Here is a 19,350-nt window from a genome sequence, read left to right on the forward strand (position 1 = left end):
TAGTATTTTGTGGTTGTATGTTATGTGATATTTTGGGAACTCATTAAGCTTTTGCATACAGTTTATTTTGGGTGTTTTTAGGTACTTTCGGTACTAAGGGGAAGGGCGCAGTTTGATGGCGCAACATTCACTCTCCAGTATTTTCCGCAATTATTGATATTGATAATCTGATATTTTGACATGATATGATGTATTGGATTTTTTGGAACAAATTATGATAGTAATTCATATTTTAAAAATGAAAAATTTTATCTGGTTTTTGGGCTATTACAGAGGTACATGTGGATAGTAGTGGTTGTAGTTCAAGGAAACCTATAGATTTAGACTAATTATAGGTTTGATGTTGAAATTTTTTTTTTCTTATGTATGCATGTGATGTAGTAAGTGTTAGGTAAGCATGTGATGGTCAAATTATTTGATATTAAATGGGATATTGTACTAGACTAATGGACAAAACTATCCACCTTTTGATGCTCTTTTGATATTGAATGGGAACACCTTTTAAGGGTGTTTGTTTGTTAACAACATTAACCTTTAATATATTGTGTGTTAAAATTTGTTAACTGCTTCTTGGTTGTTGAAAATATTTGCTTCTTGGTTGTAGAGAATACTACACTTCATAGATGTACCTGGACTTAGATTTTGTTGCTGATATGTGCATATTTAACTATATACTTAAAGCATGTTTCTAATACCTTTAGATAAAATTATGATTATTTTGGAAAAAAAGATGCTTGTTATGTTTGAAACATGCTTAGTAGCAACGAAGACTTGCTCGGGACAAAAAGGAAGCATACGCGGAGCTAGAAGCCGGAAAACAGAAAAAGAAGAAAAGAAGACTAAAGACCACGTTGTGGTTATCTCAAACATGACGTGATGATGAGAAGGTTAGCAACCAATTTCTGACTTGAAGGATATGGGATAAACACAAGGACCACGTCGCATAGTTAGTAAAAGTTTGTTAGGTTATAAATTTAAGACTAGTAGATATTATTGTGTATATCATGTTTTTGGCTTCGTTGCCGACAAACGACTTATTTGATTTATTGTTTAATTGCTTTTAGTTATTCGATCCTTTTTTGTGGGGTAAATCCGCAAAAATTTATTTTCTACTTTAGTTTTTCATTCTGAACAACAACCATGTCGTGGTCATATCCAGCACGTCATGGTCTCGTCTCAGTGAATTTTTTAGTTTTGTGATTTTTATTATTTTTATGTGTTTTTGTTTTGTTTTGTTTTTATTGAAGTGATTTATGACCTGGGGATCTAAAACTCCAATAGTTCCACCACTTCAAGATCCAAAAACCGCTTTACATAAAAAGAAGAACAAGAAAGCCAACGAGTCAACAAGCAGTTTTCAATTGGAAAAGGGGTTTAAAAATTTTTGGAGGACACCTGATAAGAAGGGAATTGGATACGAGCTAGAAACATCTACCGAAGAAAGTTCAGATGAAGAGATAAAAAGCAAGGTTGAAGAGATGACAAATATTACGAGAATGGCGATGGGAGATTAAAAAAGAAGATACATGAAGAACACGGACCAGGGATAGTTCCACCCGAGATACTAGCTGAAATAAGTTTCGAGCTCAAAGGGCAGATTAAATTAATGCTCAAGGATATACCTTTCTCTAGGAAAGAGTATGAAAATGCATTCAAGCATATTGATGAAGTAAAGGGAATTGCAAACTATTTCAATGTTTCTAATGTGTCAAGAGAATCTGTGTTACTTAGGATGCTTCCAGTGACATTTATTGTTGAAGCTAAAGTTTGTTTGAAGTCACTCGCACCCAGATCCATTACTACGTGGGCAAATCTTCATGATGCTTTTATTAAGCAATTTAGTCCACCGTCAAAGATCTGGAAGCTCAAGAAGAAGATTGATAATTTTAAACAAGAGGTTGGAGAATAATTGTATATGAAGCATGGAAGAGATACAAGGGCTTGCTTAGAAGTTTCCATCAACATGATCTTAATGTCCAACAAAAACTGTCCATTTTCTATGATGGAGTGAATGAACGACTAGATAACTTCTTGACTCGTAATGACCAATGACAAAGAAGGAGCCAACAACCATTAAAGAATTGATTGAAGAGTTTGCAAAACACTCACGTGAGTATCATAACCCACGAGATGATGTTAGTAGAGGTAAAGGAGGTGGAGGGAATGAGAACATGGTTGCGGTTTTGGCAAAGTTAGAAAATATGGATTGAAGATTGGCAAAAGTGGATCAATCTATTCATGCCATAAGAGTTGGGTGTGACAATTGTAGTGGCCAAATTTGACCAAGGATTGTGATTTGGATGAAAACACGAACAAGAAGGCACAAGTGTTTTACTCTAGTGGTTACAAGTATAATGAAGATTGGAAGAATCCCAAAAAGGAGTGGTATCCATATGAAGAGTACAAGAAGTAAAAAGATGAAAAGTATACACAAACCGGTAAAGGTTTTTACCAAAAGGAACAACCACCACCCGAAATGAAGATGGATTTTGAGTCGGTATTTCATAGATTTATGGAAGCTTCGGAAAAAAAGGCATGATGCTACTCATGCTAATGTGAGAAATCATCAAGCTTACATCAAGAATATAGAGAATCAACTTGGGAAACTAACAATAATTGTTAATGAAAGGTTACCGCCTAGAAATCAAGACCAAAAACCACAACCTCATGTAATGGCAATCTACACCGAAGAAGATGTTCATTTCGGGTCATTTATGACCCAAGAAGCAGCTACCATGCTGCCTAATTCGTGTTTGGAAGAATAGAAGCCTGAAGCAAAAAGAGAAAAAAGTGGATCGTGTTCTGATGATTCACTACATCGTGGTCTCGAGAGGACAAAAAACTTTCACCTCTTCATTTGTATCAGCCTCTTTTTCCATTCCCATCTCAAAAAATCAAGCATTCTTTGGAGCCTGAACAGAAGAAGTTTATGGAACAAGTGCTCTCACTCTCGATAAAACAACCCATTCCTCAAATCCATGGCTAAGCTTCTAAAGTTTTCAAAAGATGTGATGACTAATCGTAAGGAGTTGGAAAAGGCCTCAACTGTTCTGCTTAATGAGCTGTGTTCAGTCGCGGTTGTCAATGGATTGCCAATCAAGATTGGAGATTCATGCTAATTGACTTTTCCTTGTGAATTTGGTAATTCTATTTCTATAAATGCTTTAGCCGATTCGGGGGTAAGCATCAACGTTATGCCTTATTCTTTCTACCAAAAGATCGGTTTACCAAAGTTCCAAGACACAATGATGACAATTTGGATGGCCAATCACTCGCACACATACCCACGAGGAACCATTGAAGACTTGTTAGTGAAAGTGGGAAAGTCTATTTTTCTGGTTTAATTTGTGCTTCTTGATATGATGGAAGATGAAAACCTTCCCATTATTTTGGGAAGACCATTTTTGAGTACCGCAAGAGCACTAGTTGACATCTACGATTCAAATCCCACACTTCGTGTAGAGGATGAAGCAATTACTTTCGAAATGGATCCAAAAGTGAGTCATGAAATACCAAAAGATGAAGTGTCAAAGGTGGATTCTATGGAAGAAGATCTTGATGAGCTAGTTGAAATTGAAAAGATGATGGAAGAAGAGTTGAAGGTTTGGGAAAATCCACATGTTTATAAATTCAAATGTTCTAAACCAAGAGCTTCAATTCCCATGACATTTGAGGTAATCACGTTCACTGCTCCTAAGGTTCAAGTGGAAGAAGTAATTGATGAAGTAGAAGAGGAATTATACGAAGAAATTAAGGTAATTGATGAATACATGGGTGGGGGATTAGAAGAGCCAATTTTGGTCATGATAGAATTAGATAAGGAAGGTCCTGAAGAAGGTGAAAAGCAGAGTGCAAAGGCAAAAAAGCAAGGTGATGGGGGTAAAGCGCAAACATGAGGAAAGTGCCAACAAAAAGAAGAAGGAGAATTCAAAGAAGGCGTACAAAAGAAGGGATCAAGCGTACAAGCGTAAGTGGAAGGAGCAGAAGGAGAAAAGGGAGATCCCACTCCCAACCGCAACAACATAGAGTGGGAAGGAGTCCGACTCACGACTCCTAAAAAAGAAGCACTTTTAGGGAGGCAACCTAAATTTTTAAGAGTTTGCATTTCCTTTTGATTTCTTTTTAGTTTTTCGTTTTTATTTTTAGTTTTTATGTTATTTTAACCAACTGATCATGTGTTTCTGTGGTCTTCTGATTATATTTTGTAGTGTTAGACAAAATATGTGAAGTAGTGAAAGAGCGTAATGGATGAAGACTTCGTGCGATTTGTGAAGATTAAAATTGAAGACCATGCTTTTGAAAAAGTGTGTGGTTCCCACTTAATTGAAAAGAAGAATTTTGAAGAATTTTACTGAACAAAAGATCGGGAATGGTCCTATGCCATTATGAAGAGTCGATGCATTATTTTTACTATTGAATGCATTCTGACAAGACACCACGACGTGGCCCTCATCACCACATCGTGGTAATTATTTTTATCGTGACTGCATCCGACTAAAAACCACGACTTGACATCACTTGACCACGTCGTGGCGATTTTAAATTTCACGATCATTACAACTATTTGCTCGACACCACGACGTGGCATTCCTATGCCACGTCATGGCAGGGGTTCAACACATTTTTTGAATATGGTTCTTTGATTTATTTCAATCCGACACATTTGCGGTCACAAGAAAAAGGTCCAAAATATTGTTTCCAACAATTATATGAGAAGTCCAAGCTTTACCATACAAGTTTCAGAATTCGATCTCGTCACTACTACTCAAGGGGAGTTTGTTCCCATTCTTCTTTTCTAATTTGTGTTCTTTAATTTTTTTAGTGTGCAATAGGGACATTGCATCATTTAAGTGTGGGGTAGGGGGTTGAATATAGGAAGATAAGCATTCTGACAAAAATCGAATAAATGACTACGATTTAAATTATTATTAGAAAGATTTGAAATAATAATCTAAAATTGAATCTAGTTAAAAATTGTTATGTTGAGATCTATGTTGCTAGCGTTGTGTGGGACGATCCGATGCGAGTTGCAATGCTTATTATATGTTATAGTGTATTTGTAGTTTTCCTATCCTGGTGAAATCATGGAACAAAAACACGACCTTGTTTGGTTTGAGGGCCACAATATGTTTAACATCGTGTACCAGAAATGTATCTAGGAGAGCTTATGTATTCATTTCACTTTAGACTAATAACTCTAACCAATAAGGGTTGAAGTTAATTTTCATTGCTTAAGCATATGTTTTTAGGATTTGTTTTATGTTTCGAGTGAAAAAAGTGAGAAAATGAAAAAAAAAGTTGCAAAAGTTTGAGAATAAGAGTCTACAAAGCTATAAAGACGAAGAAATATCATGAAGAAAAGCTCCAATATCGACGACTCAAGAAAAAGACGAAATTTGCCAAGTTATTTTTACTATAATTTTTATTTCTAGGTTACTTTTCTATATGTATGCTTGGGCGCTTAACCGAAAATTACCTTGAGGTTAGGAAAGTCTTATGAGGATATATTCGGAGGGATGCATAAAATGAGTGTTGTTCAAAAGAAGTGGGGAATTGTTTATGAAGATTGTAAGTGTTTAGGATTGGGGAAGTTCTTAGGAAAAATTAGACACAAATACATGCATTGCGGTCTTGGAGTAATGGAGAGGCTCAAAATGGATTGTCTTGTATGATGTTAGTAGCTAAAGTCTTGATATGATAATAATAAAATCAATTATGTTTGAGGGCAATTAAAAGTCAAGTGTAGGGTATTTTGATAAGTGCATATTTAACTATATATTTAAAGCATATTTCTAATAATTTTAGCTAGAATTATGATTATTTTTTAACAAAAGATGCTTATTATGTTTGAAACATGTTTTGTAGTAGCAAACACTTGCTCGGGAAAAAAGGAAGCATACGAGGAGTTGGAAGCAGGAAAACGAAAAAAAAACCCTTAGAAACACAGAAGAAGATCAAAATTCAAGTGAAGTTGAAGGATTGAAGAAGATTTAGAATATTTCCACATTGATTTAGTTGGTTTGCTTATCATACTCATGTCTAGTTTAATTACATGGATCTATTGTGTTTTTCTGCTACAATGAGAGGCTAAATACCTTTTACTTCTGTTTAGTTAAGATGAACTTGATCCATATGTGTTGATTTCAATATTTGGATGATTATATTTGATTTTACTTGTATTTGATGATTTAAATCCTAACATATTTTAGATCTAGTTTATATTGCTTATAAATCAGATTTTGTGTGATAATTGATCATATTAATTGCATGAGTTTGTCTACTAATTGTTTATGATCATTAAATAGTTAGACCTAGGATTAATCACATCTTAGATTAAGTAATTAAAGCTAGTAACTTTAACTGTGTTAGAGGGCATAATTAATCTTAATTTGTGCTTGGTTGCTTAACTTAATCATAAGAAAGTAACTACTATCATTCATAGTCTAATTTGTGCTTAATATTGATTTGGTGTTTAACATATACATAATCATTTATTTGTCATTCATACATTGGTAGGCCTAGATATTTGATCATAATAGCTAGTAAATTAGTAATCAATATAACCCATACATTAGAAATCAACCATAGGATAAACTGAAATCAGATCTAGGAAGAAGTATACTTTTAATTCTTGAAGTAAATTTGTTTTCTTTGCTTGCTTACTTGTTATTCGGTAGTTAAGTTCTTCTGATCTTGAAAAACCAGTAAAATCCCCAATCAAAGTTGTTTTCTTAGTTTAATTAGAAGTAATTAATTTAATTAACTGAATTTTGTTTCCTATGATCGACGCCCAAATTACCCAAGCTATACTATAATCTAACTAGGTACACTGCCTATATGTGCATAGTTAGTAAAATTTTGTTAGGTTGTAAATTTAAGACTAGTAGACACTATTGTTCACATTAGATGCTCATTATACTTGATGCATTTACATTACACTGACAGATTTCATTACTCATAATAACATTATAGATTTCAATACACCATATTAGCATTACAATGACAATTTCATTACCAAAAGCTTCATTTGCATTCATAAATAAGATTTCTTACCAGTTCTTCAGCAACCTATTCCCAAAATCCATATTTTCTCCCTGCTCTATATAAAAAAAGGAAGAAACAAATCTTTAGGATAAATGTCATAGCTTACATTTTCAACAACTCATTCCCAAAAATCCACATTTCTCTTTGCACTCTATAAAAAAAGGAAGAAAAAAAGCTTTAGGATAAATGTCATAGCTTACATACTTATAGCAGAGATATAAAAGACAAAAGATTCAATCTTCAAAATCGGCCATTACCAACGAATTAGGGCACGTTCTGAAGCTTTTCCCCAGATTCTATGGTGTTGTGGAGACTCGAATCTGAGTCGAGAGCCCACAGTAGCACACAATTTGGTTGTTTGAGATGAAGGCTTGCCACATCTTTTTCTTCAACTTTGTTCAATTTAGGACACAAGAAATATGGGACCTTGTGTTGCTGGGTGGGGGTGAGGTGGGGGATTATAGGTAGACTTGACAATTCCTGAGGCGAATACACGAATCTACGAGAGACACGACACGACACGAATACACGACACAAATACATCTTAAAATTTGAGATAACGATTATTTCTCATCGTGTAATCGTATCGTGTCAAATTTGTGGCTGACACATTTAATTACACGAATATACGAATTGTCAGGTCTACTTTTAGGCATGCAACTGAACACGTAACATGCCAACTAAGTTAAATTGAAAAAAATCGGTAAATAGGCAACATTTAAATGATTATAACAAGCATATGGATGTAATAAGTACAAAAAAAAAATAAATAAATAAATAGGGACCTAATGTGGATAAAACTGAAACCTTATTACCCTCCTAGTTCATTAAACCTAATATCAATATGCTTACAAATATTTTATCCATAATAAAAACATAGTTACAATTGATAGCAATGTGTAGCATATAAAGTATATCGCTCATATGGAGCTTGATAGGTGTAAAATTTATCGCTATTATAGATTAAAACTAAAGAATTTTGCCTCTATTAATAGTAAAAGTAATATATGTTGTTATTGTGGCAAATTGATAAATTTCTTGTAAAAAAATTTCATGTATCTCATTACAAAACGAATATGTATACATTTTAGTTTTCTTTCATTTTATTTTTAGGCTTGATTGAGAAGTTAATTAATAGTAGAATATCATTTCATCCGTTGTTGATTGTTGGAAAATAATTTTTGGAAACTAAGGCGATAAAATTGACCATCATATTTATAAATTTACACCAAAACGAATATTCATGTACCGGTGGCAATTAAATTTGACTGGGACTAACAAAACGTAACCATTAATTCAACCATATAAAAATATTTTATTTTATTCTCTGAGGAAAAGAAGCCAAAAACATCAACTCACAACTAAAAATTCAAATTACAACCAAGCACATGAATAGAGATGCATGAATGCGGATTTTTTATTTATATAAATACAAAACCACCGAATTATTAGTTCAGATATCACTGCTTGACGAAGAATCTGTAAGCATATAAAAAATTACATGTTGTAAACCCAAATTGGTTTGTTATTTATTTTAATTTTTTTGTAAACAATTTGATTTAATTGCTGTACAAGTATAGATGCAGGAAGTACTGTAAATAGTTGTAAAAGGAATCGGAGACATAAAGGGGGAGATAATGAGGTTATGATGTGGTCGTTGTCAAAGTCATTAAAAGGGTGATAGATATTATTTAAATTATTATTTAAATGTTAATAAAGAAAAGTGAGGATGGATGGAGGAGATTTAATTGCGGGCAAAAGGGCAACAAGAACCCTTTGCGGAGGCAGTCACGCGTATGGCCACGTATTCGTGTTTCGGTGGTGCCGAAAGATCTATCGAAGATAAAGGCATAATAAAGCACACTTTACAAATTTTAATTTATCATAGTACTAAGTTTTATTAACATACCGTTAATCGAAAATAAGTTATTTATAACTCTAGTCTAGAGTAATTTAAATTTAACATTTGAAAATCATAAAAATAATTTATTGTTGTTTATAAACTATTTTATTAATAAATAAATTTCAAATAATTTATTAATTTAATAAATTATAATCTAATTTGCTAAATATAAATATGTAGTAACATTCTATTGTTTTCAATATTTTACTATGCCATTTTAACGTAATACGTATTTTTATTTTTCATCATTTCATAAAGATATGGTAAATCACTTTCTATTATAATAGAACTTCTAAAATTTATTAATATAAATATTATTTACTAAATAAAAAATATAAATAATTAATTAATTAAAATAAAAAATTTCATATTATTGACGCATAAAAATAAAAGCTACATTATAAAATAATAAAAAATACAAATATTTATTACCAGTTGTTTTGCTCGCAGTAGTATATATCGGTAATTTTTCTTTTTGCAAAGTTACATGTTTGTCGATTTATTCAAGTAATTGTTGAAAGTTATTGTCCAAAGAGTTATTTAAACCAAACGATGCAATTTTTCGTTTTATCTCGTCCAAAAAGGCATCGTTAAGGTTGATATCACCATACATGTCCGGCGTTAGGGTGTAATCGTTGAACTTAGATGTCTCTGGCCTTTTAAACCTTCTTGTTTAAGCCTACACGAGCATAGTCTGGTCCACTTTAGGAAAATTTGTATTACATGCATATTTTTCTGGTGGGTAAACAACTTCTCATGACTTCCAATCTAAAATTACTAAAGCGCCATTTGCAAGATGTTTATGTTGTTGGCATTATTTTTTGTGACTCTAAGTTGTTGTAAATATTGTTGAACTTTTTTTCCGTTTCAATTCACAAAACTTTGAAGATACTTTGTCGACACTTTAGTATTCCTCGTCTATTGAGTAGTGGAATTAAGCCAAAATACGCTCCCAAAAAGCACCTTCACGTTGTGAATTCCCAGTCACGCTATCCTCACAAAATTTGACCCAAGAACGACGTAATGCGTGCTCCACCTTTGAATTCAAATTTCTTTGTCAGCATTTTTTAGGGCTCTAGTTTTAGAGCTTTTACCTAGTCGTGATGGTATGGGTTGTATTTCAAACATCAGTTCAGGTTGTGTTTTGCACATTGATTCGAGTTGGGAATAGTATGCATGTGTTGTGGATTAAGAAAGGGTAAATGCATATGGGGTGGATATATGTTAAAATTGATAGGGTGAATTGAGTACGTTCATAAAGCTAAGTTGTAGCGAAGGGAAGAGATTCAGAGGTAGTGGTGAGTTGTTTAACGCGAAAGGGTTATCTGGGGCGGTTAAACTTGCGCAAAGATTTTTGTTATATGGTGAAGTGTTGAAGTTTAGATCCATATTGTGTAAACATGTAAAGTTTAAAAGAGAAAATTAGATTAGGCCTGAAATAAAATTGGTTAGTTGTTTAGTATTTATAGATTAGACTTTGGACAAAAAAGCATATTTAAAAAGGGAAATACATGCATGCTCGGGTATGGAAACCTCGTCGATGAGCACTCAGTAATAACACCATGCGCCTCGTGGGTGGTGTGCATTTCGTGGTCAATGATCCACCTTGGCATCATGCATTAGGTGTGATGGGTACACTCGATAACGTAAATAGGTTAATATGTTTAAAAAAGAAAGAAATTACTAGCCATTTTCAAGTTGGTTTACACAACTTCATACAAGAAGCATCCTATGAAATGTAAATCCATTGTAAAATGGTTATGTAGATGACATACATAAGAGTCTAATACTCATAAAAAACTTGTTTCATATTGGAATTAAAACGTGGAGACTTTAGCTTTTAAGATTTAAACTCTTAATCATTCCTACAAATATATCATCTCTTAATATTAACTAGGGTGTTTCCCCATGCTACGCAACGGGGCGGATGTTTTATATTATTTGGGTTTATTTAGTTATAGTTATGCAGTTTTCAGTATGGTTATAAGTCTAATAGGTAGTTAAATAAAGACAACTATATTTAAACACATCAGTGAAAGTACATTGAAAGAAGATGGCTAAAATGTTAAATAAGTCTGATATGTAGTTAAAAACTGAAATTGGACCAACAATATTGACTATCTAGATGCTAATATCGAGAAGATGGCTCCCTCTCAACTTCCAATAGTCACTTGAATTAAGGACCTGGTAATGCCTGAAAAAGTAAGGGCTAACCGAAATAAATGACAATACACTTTCATTTATATGTCACTATAGTTAAAAAAAAACTAATAATTAAATAAAAGGAATTGCCCTCAAGGGTAAGAAAGGGTAAGAAAGTAATGGGTACATGTGGTAGATCTAGAGAATCAAAAACAGATATGTAATAGCAAATTTCACATCCAGTGTGAAAAGTGGGCACACTAGGTTTTCCAAGATATATAATCTAACAAATGTTATTATATACTTTAGTTATATTTTTATTTAAAAAAATGAGCATGTGAAAATTGTAATGTTTCACATAGAGGATTGAGCAAAACCTATAAAATATTGAAAATATGTTTCAATAAAGAGTAATAAAAGAATCTTGTAGTTATATTTGATTCTAATCAAGGCATTTTGCTTTCACAAGGTAAGTTATTTATGGCATTATCCTTCCAACAAATTTCATATTAGGATATTATATTTCAGATATCTATCCAATTATAATAATGGAAATTGGGTTGTATTTGGATGAGATTTATACAACTGTATAGAGTTGCCTAGTAAAATGTTGTAATAGGAAGAAATGAAAGTAGGATGCTATGATAAAAATATGGATAAAAGTACATTGGTACTTCTTACATTCAACATAAAAAAATTGTAAAATAGGTGTGCACTAACTTGGAATTTTTACAAATAATATGTTGCAATTTTCAGGGGATTGACAGATTATTCATAACACTAAAGGAACCGATAAAAACTTGTAGTTGTAACTTTTACCCAAGGTTGTAAAAATCGTTCGGCGGTAGCTCGGTGGTCGACTGACAATAAGCGATTGATCAGACTCGGCGGGGATTAATCGACGATTAATCGGGGACCCTAAATTATTAATAAAATTATTTAAAAAAGTAATATTTCCTAAAAAAATTAAGTATTTGAAAATTTTAAATTTTAAAATTTTGAATTTTTTAAAATTTTAGTATAATATTTAAAAATTTGAAAGCTTAAAAGTTTTAAAAATTTTAAATTATGGTGTAATTGTAACAACCGAAAAATACAACCAATTTTAATTTTTCAAAAACATCTCGATTCCATTAAATCTTTACAAAAAGGTTTTCAATACAAAACATTTAACGTGTTCCCAGAATCACAATACTACGAAATCATGAGGAGCGGTACGATCACGCCTTCGCCTTGCCACAGTCTCCTGAAGAACCTGAAAAACATGAAACCACAACTGTAAGCCCGAAAGCTTAGTGAGATATCCCCAAAATACCAACCACAAATACCATACACGCATAACATGCCATAACATATCCAATCACAGAACAGCCATGCACTTCGGGTCTACTGTGTGACTGGTCCGCCGCACCGGCCTACAGTCCACCTGGTCCACCCTCTGAGTCTATCCACATACATCGAGTCTGCAGTGTGATTGGTCCGCCCGCTCCCGGGCCTTCAATCCACCTAGTCCACTCTCTGAGTCTACAGTATGACTGGTCCGCCCGCACCGGGCCTTCAGTCTATCTGGTCCACTCTCCGAGCCTTCGGCACGTCTGGTCCACCCTTTCGGGCCTACAGCCTATCCGGACCGCTCGCTGGGCCTTCGGGACAACCGGTCCGCCCTGGGTATCTTGGCCTACAGCACACAGCAGGACCCGCCTCAACCCAACTCCAGTCCAAACAACCATGTACACATATACATACAATCATATAGCAATTCACAGTCAACAAGCAGATCAAACAGATCACATAGCATATCATCATCCTAACCAGGATACCGACCTAACAGGTCACTAGCATAGCATCACCCTATCTCTCAGGATACCGATCTCAAACAGGTCTCTATATACCATCCTAGCTCTCAGGATGCAAACATAACATAGCAACAACATAACAACAGCTACCCGGATCTCAATCCGATAAGGGCCGGCCTTGGTGCCTTAGACCCTGTTGATATAGTGAGGATAACTCACCTCGAAACTCCCGACTGAACAGATAATCCGAACTGCTCCGATCACTGATACGATCTCCACCACTGGACAACCGCCAATGCACTGAACTCAAAACAACAATCAACAATTACCAAAATGCCCCTGGAAACCACTGGTCAACCCTTGGTAAAAAACAAGGTCAAAGTCAACCCCTGACTGACTCTACTCGCCGAGTCAACCCGATGACTCGCCGAGTCCCCATACTCAGAACTTCCTTCAAACCGCGACCTAACTCGCCGAGTCACCCCGAGACTCGTCGAGTTCAACAACTCTGAGTCCACTCGCACACAACTCACCGAGTCATCCCTTGACTCACCGATTCTCGACTCGACCAGAAAATATTGGGACTCTTCGACAAGACTCGCCGAGTCCAAGAACAGACTCGCCGAGTCTAAGGCTATCTTCAACCTACTCGCCGAGTTGTTCATACAACTCGCCGAGTTCCAGTCCATCTTTATCCAACTCGCCGAGTTGTTCTTCCAACTCGTCGAGTTCCAGCTCATCTTCAAGCAACTCGTCGAGTCCACCCATGTGACTCACCGAGTACCACCGGTCTGAATCCATACAGAAGCACTCCAGGCCATGCAATTGCTCCAAAACATAGATCTAGCCTCCTACAACTCATCCATCACGTAAAGTGGCAAACTTTACGTGAATCCAAAGAGATCTATGCATTTTGCACATTAGGGCTAAGGTTTGGGACAAGATAGCTTCATCCAACACTCAACACAGGGACTTTCATGCATTCTAACTCTTCTCCATCCCAGATCTGAGGTAGCAACCTCAGATCTAGCCTCTAAACTCCAATACATCCAAAGGATATGATCTCAACACCCCCAAAATGAAGAATCTAGACAATAGCAGCTCAAACAATGGAAAGATACCTCAAAAGGAAGCTCCAGGAGAAGATTATCCCGAATCCTTGCAAAGCCCTTTGATCCAAGCCTCTTCTTCTTTGGAATCTCTTCAACAACCACCTCTTCAAGCTTCAAATTGCTCAACAATGGTGCTTCTCCACGATTTTAGGGTTTCTGGAACTTAAGGGGGGAACAAAGAGGCTGGGAGGAAAACATAATGATCTTTATATAGGGCTCAACCCCGAGAATTAGGGTTTTCTCCACTCAACGCCTACTCGCCGATTCCATCTTACTGACTCGCCGAGTCGGCTACTTAACACGCGACCCAGTCGCGACTCTACTCGCCGAGTCCACCCATGGACTCGCCGAGTCACTCATTCCCAATTACTCTTTTAGCACTTCCACTCTACTCTTGATATTTCGGGATGTTACAGTAATATTTGAAAATTATTTTTTTTTAATTTTTTAAATATTTCCCGCCTATGACCGCCGAGGACCGCCAAGCCCGAGTTTGACCGATTTTGACCAATTTCTGCCAAACACCCTTATCGTAATCGGTTCGATGCTGCCAAACGATTAATTGGCCGCCAAGGCCGATTTCTGCAACATGACTTTTACCCAATCATGATACTATACTTTCGATATATGTTATAAGGAAATCATTATTTGAGGTTTGAAATATCTATCTACAAGTGCACGTAACTTTGAACTTCGATAAGATTTCTATAAAACATTGATTTTTTTGAAAGTTTTGTCAAAAAGGTGTTTGTACTTTGAAAAAACTAGCCAATTATGGCATTATAAATTCAAGAAATTTATTATTAGAATGTTATACTTTCGAAGTATAGTATTATAATAGGAAAAAGGGAAATAGGATGTTGTAACAAATGTATCAATGAAAGTACATTGATATTACGTGCATCCAACCCCAACAAAAGAGGAACTTATAGCAACACTGATGAAACTAACATAGGTTTCTCCCTTTGTCCACAATGTTGATCCTAATCTTGTACAAAAAATTGCTGTTTTGGAAGTAATAGCGGTAGGAAGTGCAACCCTAATGGCAAATCCTTAAATTAAAATTGCTCCTAAATCAAGATTTTGAGCTATTGCCTAGCCAAACCCTTTTCATCTCATTTCATAATGTCAAGAACACTGTGTATAACTTCAGATGATAGTGTTGGCAAAATGACATTCATATCACTATACTCTGATAACATATTCACAAGGATTAAGCCACTAAAAAACAACAATAATCTCAATTACTATAACCGTACTAAGCCATTACATTAGTTCCATTGGAATGAAAGAATGCATTTGTTTCCTAATGAATTGTCGTGTAGGAATGAACGTAATTCCATTTGACTAATGGGTGATAAAGTTAACCCCTTAAAGCCACAATTTTAACTTAAAAATTATTTGTATCAATTAGTCAAAAGTCTCTATTTGTTTAAAGTTTACACAATTTGTCAATACGCTACAAAGGCAACTAATCCATTAGATTTTCACCAAGTTTCTCTCCAATATCCTTAACATCATCGACAAACAAATTTCTATTGCAAGACAAATATTGAGTGGAAAGATGAGTGTGTTAGCACAGGTGGCTGTGACTCCATCATACATAACATACATAATCCAAAAACCAAAAATTAAGAACGAAAATATGTTTTAAAAGAAAAACTTCAAAAACCCACCAAATCCTTCCACTAGTAAAAGAAAAAAAATTCAAATTTCTACCTGGGAAAATTATCAAATAGATATAATTAGATTATAAGATGATCAGATACAAACAACCTATTTTCAATCCCTCATAAACCAACCGCGTTTAATCAATAACATTTCTCTGAAATAGTTCATCGAGAAAATGGTATGTGAAGTAATGTGTATATAAGAATCAACATTGAACACCTCCTATAATTATGTAGTAAAAAACACCCACCAAACATCACCAATCTTTCAAATGAAAATGAAGATTGGCAGTTACAGTGACATGTCGATGTAAACCAACCAAAACGATGCCCATGTTTTCATTAGAGTTTATCGACCTTTTCTCTTCAACAAAAACATTATCACATGAAATTGCCACCGGTTAAGCTTAAACAAAAACTAAATTTCACATTTCATCTTCACATAAATTTAAAGAAAAGCTAATGAGGAAAGCCAATCAACACCCATCGAGTAGCGTGAACACTTGTTCACTATTGATACGGTGAACTCCAGGCGCAAGATGATTTCTTTTAATCAGGAAGTCACTCTATGTAAGAATAACAAACACTAGGTCAGACAGGCATACCGAGGGTTGGACCCTGGTATAGCTCTCTGATGCCTAAGTTAGATGACAACCCTTTGTTATTGCTTTTGTATCAAGGAATATGATTTCTCCCTTGCTTACCTTGTTAGCATGTCTCCCGGGGATATTTATAGGTTGTCTGTGGTTAGTAAATCTCACTTCTTAGACCGGTCCCCCACTTATTACCCAGTTTGTGAGCGGCCGCACTTCCTGTCTTTTCCTTGCTTATTTTATTTTCTTTGTACTATTCGGCATATTTTCTGGGATACAGTTCTGATGTTTGCATACGGTTTATTCAAATATATATATATATATATATATATATATATATATATATATATATATATATATTTGCCCGAAACAAGGGGTAGCGCTTGTAAAGCTGACTGGTGGGTTCAGGGTTGGTAGTGGGTTTCCTCGGACTACTGGCTTCATACACCATTAAGCCCCCCAGTATGAAGGGTGAAAGAATATTTCCAAAATATATTTGTCGTTCAGAATTTTAAATCCATATCGGGTATTGTAAAATCCTCCGCATGCTGCAGATTATTGTGCCGCCGCACGTCATCTTTCTTGATTTGATTAGATTGCATGTACTAAATGCTTTAACCAATCCCTCTGATTATTTATCGGGCAGTCTTGATTGTTCTTTTAGAAACTTCCTTACATACTTTGCCTTTAACTTTGTCATCACTATGATTGGTATGGGTGATGACATGTCTATAGTGGCGTCCGAAGTGGACTGATGCATGCTAGAGCAGTACACTCATGAATACCAACTTTCTCATTTACTTGGTTTTCAAGTTCCGTCTTCATCTTCTTCTGTTCTTGATGCCCCGCCTGGTAAGATTGGCTTTTACCTTCAACGTCTTGTGTGTGGGTTACGGTTACCCCCGTCCCGCTTCTTCTTAGAGGTTTTTTGTTATTACAAAGCTTATCTTGTCTAGCTATGTTTGAATGTAGTGTCAAAGATTGTTACTTTCGAGATTTTTTGCATTGCTCATGAGATACCACTTTATGTCACCTTGTTTCATTATTTTTATCGCTTGAAGAAGTATGGTGACTGGTTTTCTTTCAATAGTCGTCACTTTCCTCTGTGTCCAGATTTAGCTTGTTCAAATGGGAACGGGAAAAGTAGGTTTTGCTGGGTTGACATACATAGCTTGTGTTTGTCATTCGTCCCATGTTATGTTTTACTTGGTGATGACTCAGTGTCTTTGTTTTCTGATCTTCTTGGATTTTTTCCATTATTTACGCATTTCTATGTAAAGAGGGCATTTCTGTCAGAAGTTATACTTGCCCTGTGTCATATGAGCCCATTCTGGAAAGCCCGTTCTCAACTACTAGTGTTATCTGTATGTCATGCAGGTTTGTCTGACCTTTTTAATGGATTTAGCATGAGTTCCTTTTTCTTTTCTTTCCCTGGTTGTTGGTTGTGGGTAATCTCCTGATATAAATTCTACCTCTAGGTGTTTTTTCTATGCTCATTTATTCTTGTAGATGGGAGTAAATGCTCCTTTCAACTGGCATCTTATTTGGCCGGTGATATCCCACCCGAGTCCATAGTGGTGGATGACGTCGTTCCTAACCAAAATGTTGATCAGATGAACGTTACACCCGAATCACCCCTTGCGCTCCCAGGTTTTGGGTCAAATGCTTTCTCAATCGAGCAATTTTTGGACATATATGGCCTTGTTATTAGTTATGCACAGGTTGGTTCTTCTTGCTCCACAAGAGTTGTGCCCCCCCCCCCCCCCCCCCCGTAGGTGCCTCTTCTAGCCGAAAACGTAGGCAAGTCCTTTCACCTGATCAATTTGATCAATTTCTCTAGGAGATTTCCCATGTGGGCCTTTGATGCGTCTCCCCCTTGTCCTTTGGTCATGTGGGTCCCAAGCCATTTGGTATGTATATGGATTGGCGTGTGTTACATATTTTCGTCTATGTTGTGCACTGTTCATGATTACTTTGTTCTGTTAATGTCGTTTTCTAAACATCGTAGGTGGGTGTCCTTCTTTTGTGTTATTTGAGGAAGAGATGAACGAAGCATGTCGGTTTATAGCTCGTGTGGAAAAAATTATCTCCGCCTTACTCAGGCGAGATCTCAATTTTTTTGATGGGTTGTTAACTTTGCAAGACCGGTTTTTGGGTGCGTAGGTGAATGTACGTATTGCTGAAGGCATGAATCTTGCAAGCTAGGAAATGTTGGTGAAAGCTAGAGAGATGTATGCTGATTTATCTATATGTTACCGGGATATTGCGGCCAAGGTAACTTCTCTAGAAAATCAAGGGAAGCTTGCGAAGTATGAAGTTTGTCTCCAGGAGAACGGCGTGCTACGTTCTTAGCTCCTTAACAAGTCTTGATAACGTAGGTTATGAGAGTCGGTTATGCTCTTGTTTTTGTAGGCAAGCATGAACTTGGTGTTTTGCTTTTGTGCCTAACCGACTATGATTCTTTGGCTCGTCTGTTTTGGTACATTGATTATTGTTGGTGGTATTTGTTTTGTTACTGGAATCGTTGCTTTACTAACTTATTTAGGTAATTGGGAATTGATTTATGCATCTAGGAACACATTTTCTCTGTCCAACAAATGTTAGGTAGATATCTGGGTTGATAATTGGTGTCAACGGATATGTTTCTTGGGTATTTTGATGTGTAATGGATATATTGGTGTAGTTGACGGACCAAGTTATACACTTTGAAGAATAAGTGTATTATAGTGCTAACCGGTTAGCCTTTTGTTGATTAGTGATACTCGATGTATGCATAAGTATATTCGGCTGACCAAGCTACATGTTTTGAAGAATAAGTGTATTATTAGGCTAAGCGGGTAGCCTTGTTGTCGAGTAGTGATACTCGATGTATGCATGTAACATACGGATTCCTAGGTATTATTTTTATCCTTTTATTCTTGAGGTATTGTGAGGAGACTCGGCGAGTTGGAGTCTAAACTCGCCGAGTAGGATCGCGGTTTTGCACGCGGGTTCGCGTCTGGACTCGGCGAGTCCACGCTGTTTAATGAAACCCTAATTTCCAGGGTTTGAGACCTATTTAAAGGGGCTTATGGCCGTCATTTGCGGCCA

General features: G+C 35.7%; 1 non-coding gene across 1 annotated transcript; it reads right to left on the reverse strand.

Moving 5' to 3' along the window:
* Positions 1 to 1,861: 1,861 nt before the first annotated feature.
* Positions 1,862 to 1,970, reverse strand: LOC145091166 (small nucleolar RNA R71). The gene has a single exon (XR_013702053.1). It is a non-coding gene; the product is annotated as a small nucleolar RNA R71 (small nucleolar RNA).
* Between the last annotated feature and the right edge of the window lie 17,380 nt (positions 1,971 to 19,350).

Source organism: Lactuca serriola, chromosome 2 (assembly GCF_051521515.1).
Source record: "Lactuca serriola cultivar US96UC23 chromosome 2, Lser_US96UC23_V15, whole genome shotgun sequence".
Taxonomy (NCBI): domain Eukaryota; kingdom Viridiplantae; phylum Streptophyta; class Magnoliopsida; order Asterales; family Asteraceae; genus Lactuca; species Lactuca serriola.